Below are 16504 nucleotides of genomic sequence, written 5' to 3' on the forward strand. Positions count from 1 at the left end.
GACATGCATGCTTAATGATCTGTGCCTGTTGGTTTAAAGCCAGATATACACTCATGCTGTTTTCATTGTCTCATGGCTTTCTGAACAAAGACCAAGCTTTAGCTCAGAAGAAACAAGGATGTAAAGCTTATTTGAACCGTTTTGAATTATAGGCACACTGAGATTGCCTGAACTCGGGCTGTAAAATACAGTACGTATGTTTCACTGAAGAGCTCCTAAGAAATGCTCAGTGAATCTTCAGGCTGCATTTCCCTCATTTTTCTTTGAAAACAAATGTTTCTTTCATGCTTTTTCCAAATTGTCCGTTGATGTAGTTGCAGACAAATGTTGGATATCACGTAAGAAACCTTTGTAGGTTTCATGGTACAAAGAGCCATTCAAACCATGACTTCGTGACTGGAACAAAGCAATGGACTAGTTTCCTGACAAATGAAACGAAAAGGTTTAAACTGAGGCAAGACATGAACTGATCTTTCTAGCGTGTGAGAGGTCATTCAAATAATCTTTTGCAGTATTTTTATGGTATGCCTTATTTTTCCTTGTCAAATCTTGTGCCCACATTACCCATGATGCATCTCAACTGCTAGTTCAGCCAGAGATTCAGGTGTGTTATGCTAGTAGCAGTTAACGTAGCCTGGGTCTCTAGCCCCAAGCAGACAGGAGTGAGCTACACAGGTCTGAGCAACACTGACTCAAGTGACATCACTTGAGTCAGTAATGCAGCTGCATTTGGAGATGTTTTAACTGATCCTGTTTTAATGTCACTTCAGTTCTACTTTGAGTATGAATTATCATATGCAGTAGAAAACAACAATATGCAGCGCTGTAAAAGGTTTTGCCACAAACTCAGCCGACTGTATGATTTCACATGAATCTCTTCAGACCTTAGAACTGTGCATGAGCTTCTGGTTGAAGCTTTGGGTGACGTTCTATGATATTCTCACCCTCACCTCACTGGACGGTGACATCATTGGGCAAAGGTGCTGCATTGACCAATCACGTACGGGGGATGATCGTGGACACCCAAGGGAGGAAGGCTCTTGTTTACCTTGTTAGCATGAGCATTCACTGTTATTCACTGTTCAATAATAGTTAATGCACCATAAAGACACAGCATGCTCTTTCATTGGTACTGGATGTTAAACTGTGTTTTTGCCAATGTGCTGGTGGTACAATTGGTGCCAAGGTAGGGTAGGCTACGTTAGCAACATGGCTAACCAAAACACAGAGGAGCTATGTTTTAGCTACACTAAAGTGAAGGTATGGTCATTCTGTCATACTGGCTGCTGGTTTATTTCTGTTGTGTACCACTATTGTGAGGCGGCTTTGGCTTGACAAAAAAAAAAATCACATTTTAATATCGCAACATCTTGTTGCGCGAGCTCTTGTCACAGCCCTAGTAGTCACTAACATCAAGGCAGATTTACTCTGGTGTCAGATGTTGCATATTCATTAGTGGATCATCAAGTGAAACAACAAAGTCTTTAGTTGATTTGTCTAACTAATGAATTTAAGTTTGGGCTTGGGAAGCTTTAAGGGTTTCAGAGTAAATGTGTGTGAATGTGTCACATTTGAAACAGTATTTGGTCAAGTTCATGAGTAGGGTCTGCAGATAAATGTGGCTCTGCTCTATACTCACGAAATTACACGCATTGTCTGTGTGCCCATGTCTGAGCTCTGTCCCAGTGCAGCTTTGAGGCTACATATGGAAGCTGTGCCATATTACATCATGAAAAGCTGAGCCAGTGATTTGTTTAAGCCTGATGTGCGGTATAGGTGTGGACTTGCTCTGTTCACCTCTAATTGTTCACAGATGTTCTCACGCCTTTGTGTCCCACGTCTTGTTGCAGCCAGCTGTTCAGACTTTATTATACTGGGGATAACTTGGCATGGAGTAAGTGTTTTAATTTGGCTCTTGGTTCTATTAACTTGTGTTGGATATTATATCTTTTTTTAGGCTTTGCAGGCCACTACAAAACATAAGAGTTTAAATGATTATTCATATTATCTATTAGTTGATCAGCAGAAACACAAACAAGCCTGAAGTCTTCTTCACCTCTGTCAATACAGGAAGCAGATTTTTAGTATAAACACATTTATATTCTAACTGCAATAAAATGCTGAAGTTATGTCTCAAGATATTGCCAAAAAATAAAGATAAGATAATTACTTTGATGCTTAATCATTTGCAGATTTTTTTTAACGATTCACACAGCTACAGCAGGGATTGAAGCAGGCGCTCAGTGTTAAAGAATCAAAAAATAACAAACAAGGTATTATCAGTCATAATTATTTAATTAAAAAAGCCAAAGATCCTCAGCTTCTCAGTTGCAACAGTTGGCTAGTTTTCTGTGTTTTATAAATTATAAACTAAATGAAAACAAGACATTCGAAGACAACCCCTTCTGCTCTAAGAAATTAATGGTCAATTGACTAATCTAAAACTAGTAAACCAATTAAACACAATAGATGGCATTAGGGCTGCAAGTAATGACAGGTTTCATTATCACTTAATATAGTTTACTGTTTCCTTTAACCGGTTAAGAGTTTAGTCTATGGAATGTTTGGAAATACTGAAAAAATTCCTGACACTGGTTCCTGGAGTCCAGTGTGACATCATAGAATTTCTTGCCTTGTTGGACTAACAGTCTAAAATCTCAAAATGTTCAATTAGAATTTTTTTTTTTTTTTTTTTTTACTATTTAGCTTGAAGTGTTATGCGCACGCATTCCTGTTCATGCTCAAATGAAGGGTCTGTCTTCTGTCCACGTACGCCAGCGTTCTCCAAGCATTGTGGCACATGTGCAGTTGGGGCTTTTGCTGTGCAGACCATCCACACAGACACATACTTTTGGCCCGCACGCAGATGTCTGCGGGGGGTCCACGCAGACATCTGATAAAACTTGCGTCACGTGACCTTGGCGTGTACGCGGACGCACAAAACCTGAATACACTGTAACACAATAACATGTAAATGAAGAAATTATTATTTTATGTAAAGTCGGGGCAAGCTGTATATTTTGTAAATATTAGCTACACATTACAGGGCTCTGTAGCATTTTACTTGCAAGTAAAACTCGATGTGTTAATGTAAAAAATGATTTGAAAACACTGGTGTGAATGACTGAGTTCTTTGGTTCGCAGTGTGTAATGGCTGTGATTTTATCAGTACTCGAAGAGACCAGTGAGTGAGATTAGTAGAACAGGAAACATGGTTTTGGTCTTTATGGAGCAGATTCTCTGTCGCATCTGTCTTGCATTTGAGCGAGAGCGGGGCTCAGGGACAGCAGCTGAGAGGTTGCGGTGGGGAGAGGCTGAAGTGAAACTTGCCAACTAAAAATAACTATGTTTGTTAGTGTACATGCAATAAAACCTAGGCGAGTAAAAAGTCGGAGTTGTTTGTCAAAACACCTGCTAAATAAGCATAAACCTGCAGAGAAGCGATAGTTTCAGTGTGGCCTACAGTCTGACATCTACTGCTGGGATGTGTTAACCATGGCCAGCTTGTTAGGCTAATAGCTAACTGTGTTGTGGTTTTCAGTCCAGTCTAGTGCCCATGTGTGTATCCACTATCTATGGTCGACTCAGACCCTCTCTGTCCATCTACCGTTTGTGTTTGTATCTGTATCACCATTAAACACTGAGGCAGCAGCAGTGGACTGTTGGTGATTTACTTTACATATATATCGCTGTTTTAACAAAGAAAGGTGTGGCTAAAACACTGAGAAAATAAACAACAATCCAAAAAAATCCAAATGCTTCAAACAGTTGTCTAGGCAACAGGGAGGAGGAGGACACCTGTTGTTGTTGTTGTGTCCAGTTTTTTGATCATTTTGAGGCTGGAGCTACTTTGGCTGGCTACTATCATCAGAGTTTTTCTTCACAAACTACAGCAAGAAAATCATTATGGAATCTGTCATTTAATAGGGTGTTCTGCTCTTTGCTGCTATGAATTGTTCATGGTTTAATAAAACCCAGAAAGTGTTTCCCCATTTTTTTTATTATTCACGAAATAAACGATTGCTGATTATCTCTTTGTCCATCGATTAGTCAGATTGTTTCAACTGTAGACATCTGTATCTGTTGTGACACTGACTAAGATATCTTGAGTAAAATGTCTTGTAGAGCAAAAGACCGAGGCTCAAGGTGAGTGTGTATCACTTGAAGTCTAGTAGGGGTATGAAGACAGGTCCGAGCCTCCTGTTGTCAGCCTGTGTCTCCAGTACTGCAATGCTCTGACAGGCGAGGCGGGGGGCTGGGACCTCGTCTTATCAGATATCAGCTTATCGCCCGCTGTCTGATGCAGGCATGCAGTTTGCTGAAGTTACCATGGTTATACAGCAGAGGCCCTTCTGGAGTCTGCCTTAGCATCGCAAAATATTCATCAATTATTCCAAAGAGTCAGCGTGAGATGACAGCACTCACAGCAGGAGGGAGGACTGACAGAGCTGTGCGAGACATCATCATTATCATCACAGCAGTTTACATGCACACAGTGCAGACATTTAGATCAAAGGACTTATCTCTGCTTGCATTGTTTCCCCATAGCCCTTTGTTTTCTCTTCTTGAACCCAGACTTGTCAACTCCAGCCTTACTGGGATTATCTGTATGCATGGCAGCGAGAGTATCCACCGAAGATGTCACCAAGAACACTCTCGAGCCTTGGTCTTGTGTTTGCCATCTTCACATGACCTGCACTGGGATCTGCTGTGTCAAAGATGGCCTCTGAAATGCACATGGGTGCCTCAGGAATCCTAATGGTATGCGAGAGAGCTCCCACCAAATGAAGAGGGCTCATTCAAAATCTACCCTACAGAGGAAGCTGTGGTCATACAAACATTAAAGTTGGCAAAACGCAGCTTTGCTGCTGCAGCTGTAACAAACATTCAATTCATCAGTTCAGCCAGAGATAATATGGTTTGGAATTTAGTTCTAATCAATTCAAGCAAACCAGGTCCCCACCGCATCCTGCCAGAAAAAAAAAGGCCTCAGTGGCCTTCATTTTGTTCAGTTTTGTGTTAGACTCTGCTCTTTGATTTGTGTTCCTAATTATGACCTGTGATAATGTGGATTCAGACTGTGTAGATGAAGAGTAATGGTGGGAGATGGTGGGAGGTTTGATTTGTATCCTCGGTTGAACAATGGTTTATTTATTTATTTATTTTGGTGAAACTTTACAGTTTATTTTCATTTGACATAAAATGAATTCATATTGAGGAGCTTTATGCACCCTTCCTCCACCCCTTCAATTCCTAAACTCCCTCCCACAAGCTGCTTAGTGAACTGCTGGTGCTTCAGTGTTTTGAAATTCTCAGGAACGTCCTGTTTGAAACCTCTCCCATCAGCCCAACCCATATGCCTTGAAAAACATCAGCACTCTTCCCGTGGAGTCTGCGCCTGTGTGATGGAGAGCAGATTGTTTGGAGGCGTATACAAGGATCTCCATATACCGTATTACCCTCCATATTATCTTTCTGTACCATAAATAGGTCTTCCTCTTGGCCAGACCTTGGGAAAAGGATGTGGATGACGAGTACGCCTGGCTCGGCTAACTCCTGGTTGACTGAGCTGCTGTGACTGGCAGCCAGATGTTGAGAACTGTCCACCGCCAGTCCACATGTGCTCCTCCTATACCTTCTTTTGTCTGGTGTCATAAAGCGCCGTAGGATTGATGTATATTCGTAGGCCAGCATGGAAGTTAGCATCACCCTGGTTATTTTATGGGCTTTTGGATTATTGCAGAAAATAAGCTCTGTGACAAACTGTTTTTGACACTTGCATGTAGCAAGATAATCTTTTTTTGTGGAGTTTTTAATTGCTAGGTGATGAAGTAGGTTTACTGCAGCAGCCAAAGGTATTTATAGCAAAGTGAATATATTCATGCATCTGCACAGTTGATTTATCCTCCCAAGGGCCCTGGAGAAAACCATGGGTGCACTGAGGGAGAACCTTGCTATACAGTGTGCTTGTGCTGCTCCAGCAGCTCCATGTACTGGACATGATGGCTGCCTATGACCTGGATTCACTTGTCTGGCCTCACCAGCATGTCTTGTTCAGCCTCCACATTTTTTCCAGGCATGTCAGGGTTCAGTAGTTTGGCGCAAATATGACTCACTGAGAATCAAGTAGTGAAGATGTTTGCTGACACACATGGAAATCTAGAGCTGGACAAAATGCAGTTGTTCGTCTGGCAGGAAGTCTGGATACTTGGCTCGTAGTCTGGCTGGCAGAGGACGCCACCTCTCTGCAGAGCATTCGCAATGGTATGAAAGATACTGTACCTTTATAGGGGCCACAACAAGTGGTTTTCATTAACAAGCTTTTAGAGCTGTAGAAATGAACTAAATATTTTCCCATGTGAGGGATTTATTAGGTCACCGTAGCGCTGGAACTGTGATAAAAGAAAATTTACCCCTAAAGCTGCACAATGAAGCACTGATTATTCGACAGTTATCATCTTAGTAATCGATCAACTCTTTGTTCTCATCTCAGTTTTTCACAGCTCAAGTTGAGATACTTACATTGCATGTTTTGTCTAAGATCATTAGGTTCGAAGCTAAAGTGTCCCAGTGGATTAGAACATAAAAACTTAAAGCTTCACCAAAAGCTTTTGTCCTGCACTTTACAACTAAAAGCCTTTAGTCAGAGGACCTTAAAGACAAGCATGTTGGACAACTGACAGCAAAGTGCTTTAAATCCAAGTACAATAGGATACAAGTAGGCAACCAGTGTAAGGCTGATAGCAAGTGACTGGACAGATTATCCCTGGAGGGAAGGTTGTATGAGGGCTTTAGGGCAACTTGCCTGTGTTTTGTACAGTACCTGAGCTTGACATAGCTGCTGTTAATGTTAACTGTATCTGGGACATTATTGTGCCTGGGACAGTACAACACGTCGAACACAGTGCATTCCTTCAGATTCATGAAGGTCCCATTAGGGGTCGCCAAAGTGAATCGTCTGTTTCCACTCTGATGATTTGCACGGTTTGAAATTCGGCATGATTTTTAAGCTCAATGTCCTTCCTGACACAACTCTCGCTATTTATCCGGCCTTGGGACCGGCACAGAAGTCACTGGCATGTAACCTCTGTGGCTAGAGGTTCCCCGACTGGGAATCGAACATGTTGAAGTAAATGCTTAGTCATTTGGAGGTGCCTCTTCCCTTGTATAAAATATCCTTACCACAGGCGTTGCATTGTGCTGTCATTATCTGCTTCAGTGAAGTTAAGCCTTACTTTTGAGCTGCCGTCAGCCGTGGTCCATGATGTAAACAGAAGCGTCTCTTCTCACATGCTTTGTTGACCAACACATGAACTGATGTTGTTTGCCTAGCAGGTCCTGGCAAATAAGTGAAACTGGTGTGGATTGTAAAATACTAACTGCAGTTCACCTGGAAATGTGCACTAGTTAGGAGCCCAGAGTTGAAATCCACGTCTTGATGAATCCATGGTTCTTGTAAATTTGGGGCCAGTTCCAACTTGGAATTGGTTTTTGATACCCACTCTTAGTCACAGTGATGTCTTCAGTTTGCACCAGTCCTCACATTTGAAACCCTGTGACCAGAGATTATTTGGAATAAAGGATAAAGGATTAATCCTTGATCAGAATAGTTAAGGTAATTTTGTTGATCAGCTAATCAATTAATTGATGAATTATCTTGTGCTCTCCCCTTTTTGACCTCGTCAGCACCTTATGAGTTATGAAAAGTCTCAGCTGATTATTTGACCGATGTTTCAGCTCTACATGTGAGGGTGATTTCTCGAGCTTTGTGTATGTTATACAAGGAGCTAAGATGACCAGACCAGACTACAGGCAGCTGCTGATAATGGCACAGTGACTATAACCCCTGACTTCCTAATGAGATCCAACTAAGTCGAGTCTTCATACAAAGTAACATAAGAGGTCTCAACTGCCACCACTGGGGTTTTATAGTCCCAGCTGTAGCCCCTACTCATGTCCTGGCCGAGGCCCAAGCGTCACATTTCTTTCAGGTGGATTAGCTCTCCATCCTCACATGGAGCTGTGCACATTACTGCCCATCAAACTGTCTGCCCCTCAAAGGGGGTTTCTACCCCGTCAGTCTGATTTACAACCCCTAATTCAGACTTTCCCCGACACTTTCCTCGCTTTAGTTGCCATCTGACCACAAACGGTAAGGGTGGACCATCTGCTAATGGACCGCTTTCTGTGCCTTTGCTGTGGTTGCATGCAAGTAACAATTATTTTTGAATTACTCTGTCAGATGTTTTTGGTTAGTTGTTTGGTCTGTAAGATCTCAGAAACAAGTGAAAACTGACCTTTACAATTAGCCAGAGGTTGACATCCTCAGATAGCTTGTTCAGTTGTACAGTTTTGTTATGGGTCCTGTGCCCTGGTGGCAGAATATCCAGATATTAATGAATCTCTTATCAGACCTTTTATCTCTGCTTTTTAGCAAAGGCCTATGTTAAAAACATGCAGGTAAAGTTGTGAGGCTTCCTGTTTTTAGCCAACAGTAATCATTGCTTTCTGTGGTTAAAGGGAGCTACATCACTGGTGGGAGATGATATCTAATTAATGTTTACTCTGTAACTGCTACATGGAGACCTTATCCTGATGGTTAATGTGCTCTCTCCCAGCGCTGACTGTTCTCTGCTATAGACTGTGAGTGAACATCACTCTGTAGCATCCGTCTGTGACTGAGTGGACTGTGTTTTTGTGGCAATGAGTCAAGACTGAAATGATCAGTTGATTGTGGCACGGTAAATACAGGACAGTCTCTGGTAACGTTTCCATCAAATCAACATTACAAACTCTGTCTCCTGCTTCTTGTCTCCTTTTCAGCTGCAGGTTGTGAAATGAATTATAGTGGCTTAGTTAATGTTGATTAAATTAGAAGCTCCCACTAAAACTGTAGTCGTTCTGGTTCCTCACCCAACAACAGGTGATCACAGATCTAAACTGAATCTTATACTTATACTACAGACTGTGACAGTTCTAAGTGAAGCCACCACAGGTCAGTTGCCCCCTGGTGGCTGACTGCACAATGTCACAAACCTCACCCATGTTAACAGAGAGGATATGAGCCCATCTAAAGATTCAAAGTACAAATCATATACATTTTCCCAGAGGTGATTTTTGTTGTGTTTTTGGTAGATATCACACAGATTTGTGTACAGGTGGTAATTTTTCTGGTAGGTTTGTTTTAAGTCATGTTTCACGTACCTCTATCATGATTAAGCCACTAGTTTATTTCCAGTGCACTTGATTCATTTAACTCAAACTGCTTATTTTGAGGACTGAGTGTTGTCCCCGATCTTTTAATATGAAAGTGCATTATGAGATCTCTGTGAACAGGAAAATTGATTTCAGCAACTAAAAACTGTTCATATTACCTGAGGATTACTCTGTAATACAGTATATGGATACGTGATAATCGATATTACACAGAATTCATTTTAAATGGACACAGGCTCTTTTGATCTGGGTGACGTTTGATGTGAAGCTCCACATCTGTCTTGTGTTTTTCTTTGTGGTGGTTAATTCTTAATGACCTCTGCAGTTTTCAAAATGCAGTCAGCTCATTTGACAGTAATTAGTACACTAACCAGTCTTTGGGTTTTCCCCTGATTTTCCATATTGAATTTATCTTTTTCTTGTTTAATATTTTTCTTGAAAACAAAGCACAACTTTTCTGTCAGACACAGAAATTGAAGTTCCACAGTGAGCTGGGATGATTCTATACTCCCCAAACTGGCTAGACTGCTTTGGTCAAATCTGAATACCAATATCCTGACACAACTGACATCCATGTGAACCTCCTGGGGCACTTGATTGTGACTGTACCAGGTCTGGTGTAGGGTCAAGTCAGTTCAGGTCAGGCCTCTTGTCTATTTAGCTGTGATCAGATTAAACAGAAGGAATCACTCAACTTTCAAATGAGTACATATAGAATTGCTGTTAAAAATTGTTTGCTGAGTCAGTCACAGGGATGTTTGGCCTTCCACTTCTTTATTGTATTATCCTCCCACAGTCTTGTCATGAAACCCATGTTGTCTTTCTGCTGCTGTTGTTGCCTTGGCGCCCAGTCATGTTGTCATCACATTTGGTTTTGTGTGTCTGGTTTGTCGGGGGTACGACGATGATGTGGCTTCATTAACAGGGAAAGCAGATGAGTCACGCAGGGTGAAAACCTGGAGAAATAATCCGCAGTGGAACGCTGTGCTGAGATGCTCTGAAAAGACCTTAATGCTGCTGACCAGCTGGGACATGACACAACATATTTCACCGTAGTAGATTTTATGCTGCCACTGTGAAACACTCATGGTGTTTGAGCTGAAACAAATAATTGGTAGATTAATCTAGAACTAATTTTTGGAGCAGATTTGCCAAATATACAAATATTCACTAGTTCAGCTTCTCAGCTATGAGGACTGGCTGCCTTTTTGTATGATATTACTAAGTTTTGGACGGTTGCATGGACAAAACAAGCAACATTTTTCACTATTTATTCACATTTTATAGCCTTGATCAAATATTTCATTACTGATTAAGCATTTTGCCTATATAAGTGAAAGGTGTCTGCTACTATTTCCAAAAAAGGCCAAGATAATATTTTCTAATTGCTTGTTATATTGAACAGGCCCACATCCAGAGTATACAGTCTGACATGAAAAAGAAAAGCACCAAATCATCAAATTTAGGAAGCTTTAACCTACAAATATTTAGAATGTTTGCTTAAAAAATGTCAAAAATGACTAGCTAATCTATCATGATTAATCTTCTGCTGATCAGCTCATTATTGCAGCTTTAGACTAATAACAGTTGCAGCCTTTAATTTTTTTAAAGTAAAAATTCCATGAATGTTGGTTTGACTATCTAGATTTTTTTATTTTTCACTGAACAGATGTAGCTAAAAGCATTGCACCTCACTGAAACGATGTTCCGTTCTTCCTGAGAACTGTTGAAATGTAGCTGTTTTGTCATGGGAATGCCTTCAGCCTTTAGTTTGCCACAGAATAAAGAAGCTGTGAAATTCTTCCCCATGCTACAAAGACCTTCTCAATGGCCTGAACAAAAGGCTGAGAAGTGGTGATAAATACAGTAGGTGGACTGCAGTGGTCTGTCAGGCAGGCTGTGGTGTTCAGTCGGTATCGCAGCTGTGTTCAGTCTTATGATCAGTCACTGAGCCTGTGTAAATGGAGGAAGGTGCTCAGTGTGCTCCTTGGTATCAGTGTGTGCACCACGCTGAACACGGACAAGAGATAAGGAGGAAAATAACAGGTTAAGGTCAACAAAACCATCTCCAGCTTAATGTTCCTAACATTATGACGAAGTTTAAAGTCCATGGGACCGTAGCCAACCTCCCTGGACGTAGCCATGAGAAGAAAATATTTGCCCAAACTGAAGTGAAGCAGAGAACCGAGGAAAACTCCAGAAGAGAAGTTGATCTCCAAGATCATGGACCAACATGTCCAATCTGATACTGGAGTTTTGAGGCCAATACTCATGTCAGTATAAAAATAAAAAAAAACTGATAACCATATATGAACTGATGGTAATTTTTTTGTGTAACCTTGGAACAGATTCCTTAGATCATTCTGTTTATCATGACAAAAATCCATAGACCTACTAGGCATAATATTTTAGAGTTTAATCAACTGCGGTCTCTTGGGTAAACTATCTAATTGATGTGTTGTTTCTAAATTACCCCCAGACTTGGTTTGGCACTTCCCTACTTGCTGCGTATCAGCCAACATAAACAACAGTACTGATAGAGCAGCAATAAGATACCTGGTGCCTGCTGATGAATGGTTGTAGCACAGCTTATCTTTGGGTTTTGGACTTTTGGTTGGACAAAGCAAATAATTTGGAGGTGACAGCTTTGGCTCTGGTAACCCGTGATGGTATTTTCACAAGCTGAACTATCACTTAATTGAGGGAAATAATGAGCCAACCAAATGATAATGAAAAGGGTTGTTAGCTGCAGCCCTGTGTCGCCTGTTCTGAATTAATTTCCAGTGACTTTTTCTCAGTGCAGTCACACAAGACTCGGTCCAACATTTACTATCAATGTGACTGGGAAAGACAATCCCCTTAGCACAGAGCCTGTTTTCCTTCTAGGACGCTGAATGGCTCTGTGCCGGAGTCCTGTCAGTTCAGCCCGGCTGTCGGATATCCTCTCACTGTTACGTTCCTTTGTCCGCTACATAGTAGGGTCTCTTTTGAAGCATAAGCCCCCTCTCTTCATCTTTATGGCCTGAGCCGGCAGCTGCAGGGTTAATGTTTTAGCAGCAGCAGCACTGGCAGAGAGGCAGGAGGAGGAGGAGGAGGGGAGAGGCAGAAGGAGAGTGGCAGAGAGGTGGGGGCTGGTCCACAGCTGTTGTAGTAGGCAGGGTCTATTGGGGTAGGAAGCCTGCCTCACTCACCCTGGAACAATGGGAGACATGGCAGCCTCTGCAGACAGCACAGACGCACACACAACGCACATAACCAAGGACAGGCCTTTGCTAGTTGTAGCATAGAGGAAACCAGCTTCCTCACTACACTCGGAGGGCGACGCCACTTTTAACAAGGGGACAATAATCTCCTTTGCAGCCGGAAAACAGCAATGTAAGGTTGTGGCCTCCCAGTCTCTCTCTCTCTCTTTTTTTTTCTTTTCTGCCGGTGCCTTACAATTCATTCTGCTGTGAGGAGCTCTCGGATGCCCTGACTGGATGACTGAAAAGGCAGCAGGGGCAAGGTGAGCTGATCCAGGGGGAAATTAGTAGGCTATTTACACGTTTACAAATTCCATTTTTACAGCTGACATGGTGTTTTCCGGTGCTTGTTGTGAAGGTGTTGTGTGTCAAAATGAAGCAGATTTTTACTTGTATGAGAATGAGGTGGTGTGACAGTGAAGGGACACATTTTGTCAGGTTGACATGAACGGGCATGAGGTTACTCTGATTTGCACTGTGTGTGTTTATGTTAGCATTAATGTGGACTAGCTCGCACTTTACACACATTTATTAGCAAGCTGCTACCACACTGCATTGTTTTAAAGATGGGTGAACCAGCACAGGATCAGGAACCAAGTCATAAATCTGCTAGAAGGGTATGATAGCGGTGGAAAGCACAGCCTATATGTTGCTTGTGGTTGGTCAAACAAAAACAGTGGCTGGGTCAGTGATGCAGTGCCTGTGATGTACTTCCTGTGTGTCAAGGTTGCCTGGCACAGATTTAAAAAGGATCCCTGTGCTCTGTTGGATAGCTCTCAGACATGCATGGCATAAATCCAGCCTTTCAGGCCTTTTGGGAAGGGAGCTCCCCTCCTTCATCCCCTCCCCCAGCCCCTCTACACTACCCCTGCTCCTCATCCCAAATATTGCTTGTGTACAATTCGTCTTGGTTCATATAGCTGAACATCAGAGAGGAAACGGCGCCGAGGGAGCCAACCAGCCTGATTCTGTCTCACCCACATCTCTCTGCCTCTTTGATGTTTATCTGTATCTTTATTACAGATGCTGGCAATCACGTGGTAATGGTGTGTCTGCAAAAAAAATTTAACTTTGGCCTACATTTTTACAGAGAGGGTGCGTGGATTCAATCTTCCTTGATCTTGTTTAATTCCACCGCATGAAGATTTGGTGTTTTTGTCACATTTTTTACTTCTCCCACCAACACAGCAAGAACTTCAATCTGTGCGTTTCCACATCAGCAGGTGGAAAGGGTTTGACATATACTGAGATGCCTTGCCTGTGCCGAATTCCTCTGACATGATTTGAGAAGCGTTTGTGCATTTCTTCTCTCCGCTCCGGCTCAGTTGCTATTGAATTTTTTTCAGCCGTGCCCTCGTTCCATGAATCTCATCTGTTCCTCCTCATCTGCAGCATCTCACCAAACTGAAATTCACCCAGCAGCTGATCATCTTGGCAGCATCCAACCATCAGAAATCAAAGTCTGCCCTTAAATTCTGATGATGTACGATCATTGAGGTCTCGTGATTTATTAATTTTTCACAGGCTCTGATTTGCCATGATTGTGATCTTGCTTCATGACAGTTCACAGATCACGGTCGGTTGTTTTTTCCCAGGAGGACCAGATGATCTGCTCTTGCTCTATTAAAACCCAGATTGAGAGAGCAGATGCTCAACACCTCTAATCCCATTACAGTTTGACAAGATCTAACAAGATAAGGCCCTGTTACCCTGTGGACCGCTTTTGGAAATGAAAGAGTTAATGCTGCAGCCCTGTGCCTAAACATAGCCGGAGTGACCGGACAGAACGCCGGCTGAGAACACACTGCAGCAGACAAGGCGTCCCATTTTGGTTGTACAGTAAATAAAACTGTTTCTAAAACCCGGACATAATTAACAGAGTTCAGTCAATGGGGGAATCCCACATTAGACTAAAACGTCAGCTTGTGAAGTGCACGTGTTCATAGAAAGGCATAAAAAAGGAGCTAGTAAACGCTGTGTTTGCCAAATTATTCATCCAGCTTTCTTTTATTACACTTCACAATGAATCAGAGATGAAAGGAAAGACAAGAAGAGGAGAGACTGAGGAAGAGGGCGAGATAGAGGAGTGGGAGCTTGTGGTCTCTGTATGGATGATGTGTGCTGAGCGCTGGTGTCTCCTGAGGGCAATGGAGCGTCTTCTTCTTTTCCTGGTTTCATATTCACTCTCAGAGCAGAGGAAACGTTGCAGCCTTTGCCGCCATAGGCCGTCACAGAGGGCACTGGTCTCCAACGCCCCAGTGTAAAACTGCCGCCATCGAACTTTTCAAGATCTCATTACACACGGCCAGATCTTGTGGTTTCTGTCTTATGGCTCACAGACGGGATTGGCAGAGGTATCAGGAGGTTTCTGACTAGACAAAGAGGGGCCTGGGAGTTTCTTTATTAAAATGTGTCCATGTGTTTTCTCTTCCCTCAGCTCCTGGGTTTTGTTGTTGAGGGGACAGAGGTGCCTGACAGACTGACTCCTCTTCAAGGATCGTAACAAGAGCTGGTCATGTGAGTTGTTTATGGCGACATTTGGATAAAAACACTGCAAATTACAGTTCACCAGGGTTGCAACTTTAGTTATTTTCATTGCTATATAAAATCTTGGGAAATAGTGAAAAATGACCGTCACAATTTCCAAAAGCCCAAGGTGATGGTATTAAATAGTTTTTAGGACTGCAGCTAGTTGTTTTCTTGATTAATCAGTTATTTGTTTCATATAAAAAAAAAAGTCATTGCCTATTCATAAAAACCAAGGTGGCATCGTCAAGTTGCTTGTTTTGTCCATACACAGTCCAAAAACAAGACATAGTAAATCTTCAGTGATGTACAGCAGATACCCACATGTGAGAACCTGGAGTTATCAGTGTCCAGCTTTTTTTTTTTTTTTGCTTCAGATACATTGATTGATTATCAAAATGGTTGCCATTTAATTTTCTTATCGATAAATCAACCACTTGTCCTGCTTTGAATTGCTGCACCATAATCAAAACATCAGAGAAGTTGGAGCTAGAAGGTGTTTGGCATTGTTAATCAGAAAATTCCCTGAAGTGACTGGTTTTCAAATGATTACCAAATCCTCTAATGTGGGACAATGAGACTAGAGAATATTTTGCCACTTTTGGTCTCTGTGGTATACACCCATGTAAAGTTCAACCGACCTTTGCAGTGATCACAGCTGGTAATTTGTGTAAAGGACAACATGGCTACATATTTGTAGTAGATGACAGGTTCGTTTTCCTCAGGTGTCAAGTTGCACTTTGTTTGCCGATGAATGCACACCGGTGTCCGCACGGCTCACAGTTTTCAAGTACAGGTATCTATTGAAGTCATTTTAGGAAGAACAGAAGCACCACATGATCACTTGGCTCAGAGACAAACACATGATCCTCCCTGTTGTGTTCACTGATTGGAAGTTTGAGCTGTGAACACGGTGCCTTGCTGCACTGTGTCTACACTTGGCAGTGTCGGACTCGGTGGCTGTGTTGTGGAGAAGGGTCGTTTACAGAAACTACACAAAAAGCTACGTGCTGTGTTCGACCTTGTCTGTTATCGCTTTAGTCTTCTGCCTTTTTATCGTCAGTCACCAGTATTTTTGCCTCTATCCTGTGTTACGTATCTTCTTGATACAGCTACAGAAAGCCAAACAAAAACATGTAGGCTAATGGCTTTATCATTGTGTGTTCTGTAGAATGACTGTGCATTCATAAAGGTCAGGGGCAAATATTATACTCATTAGATATGACAGAAAAGTATGAGGTTATCACATTAGAAGGCTTCTAACTAGTCACTTTGAATTTGTTTTGCTTCAAAAATCATTTGCAGCATTTGATCATATATTGTTCTTGTTTCTTTGCTCATCCACGTTTTGTTTTTTGATTTAAGCACTTTATTTGCTCCAGCCTTGTGACATTTTTGCAATATTTACAGGATGAACCCAGTGATTTTCTATGTTTTTGTTGTGTTCCACAAATCCCATCCAGAGGCTAAAACCAGCAATGAATTTCATATAGTCACCATAACGCTGTGAAACCAGACCG

At 42.0% G+C, this 16504-nt stretch overlaps 1 protein-coding gene across 1 annotated transcript in view; it reads left to right on the plus strand.

The window, feature by feature from the left end:
• kansl2 (KAT8 regulatory NSL complex subunit 2) overlaps positions 1-14980 on the plus strand; it is a 27786-nt gene extending 12806 nt beyond the window's left edge. Inside the window, exon 12 of the mRNA XM_020587737.1 lies at positions 14896-14980. The gene's annotated coding sequence lies outside the window, so the exon portion shown is untranslated. The remainder of the gene's footprint in view (positions 1-14895) is intronic.
• Positions 14981-16504: the final 1524 nt, after the last annotated feature.

This window comes from Monopterus albus, unplaced genomic scaffold, assembly GCF_001952655.1.
Source record: "Monopterus albus unplaced genomic scaffold, M_albus_1.0 scaffold477.1, whole genome shotgun sequence".
NCBI classification, from domain to species: Eukaryota; Metazoa; Chordata; class Actinopteri; order Synbranchiformes; family Synbranchidae; genus Monopterus; species Monopterus albus.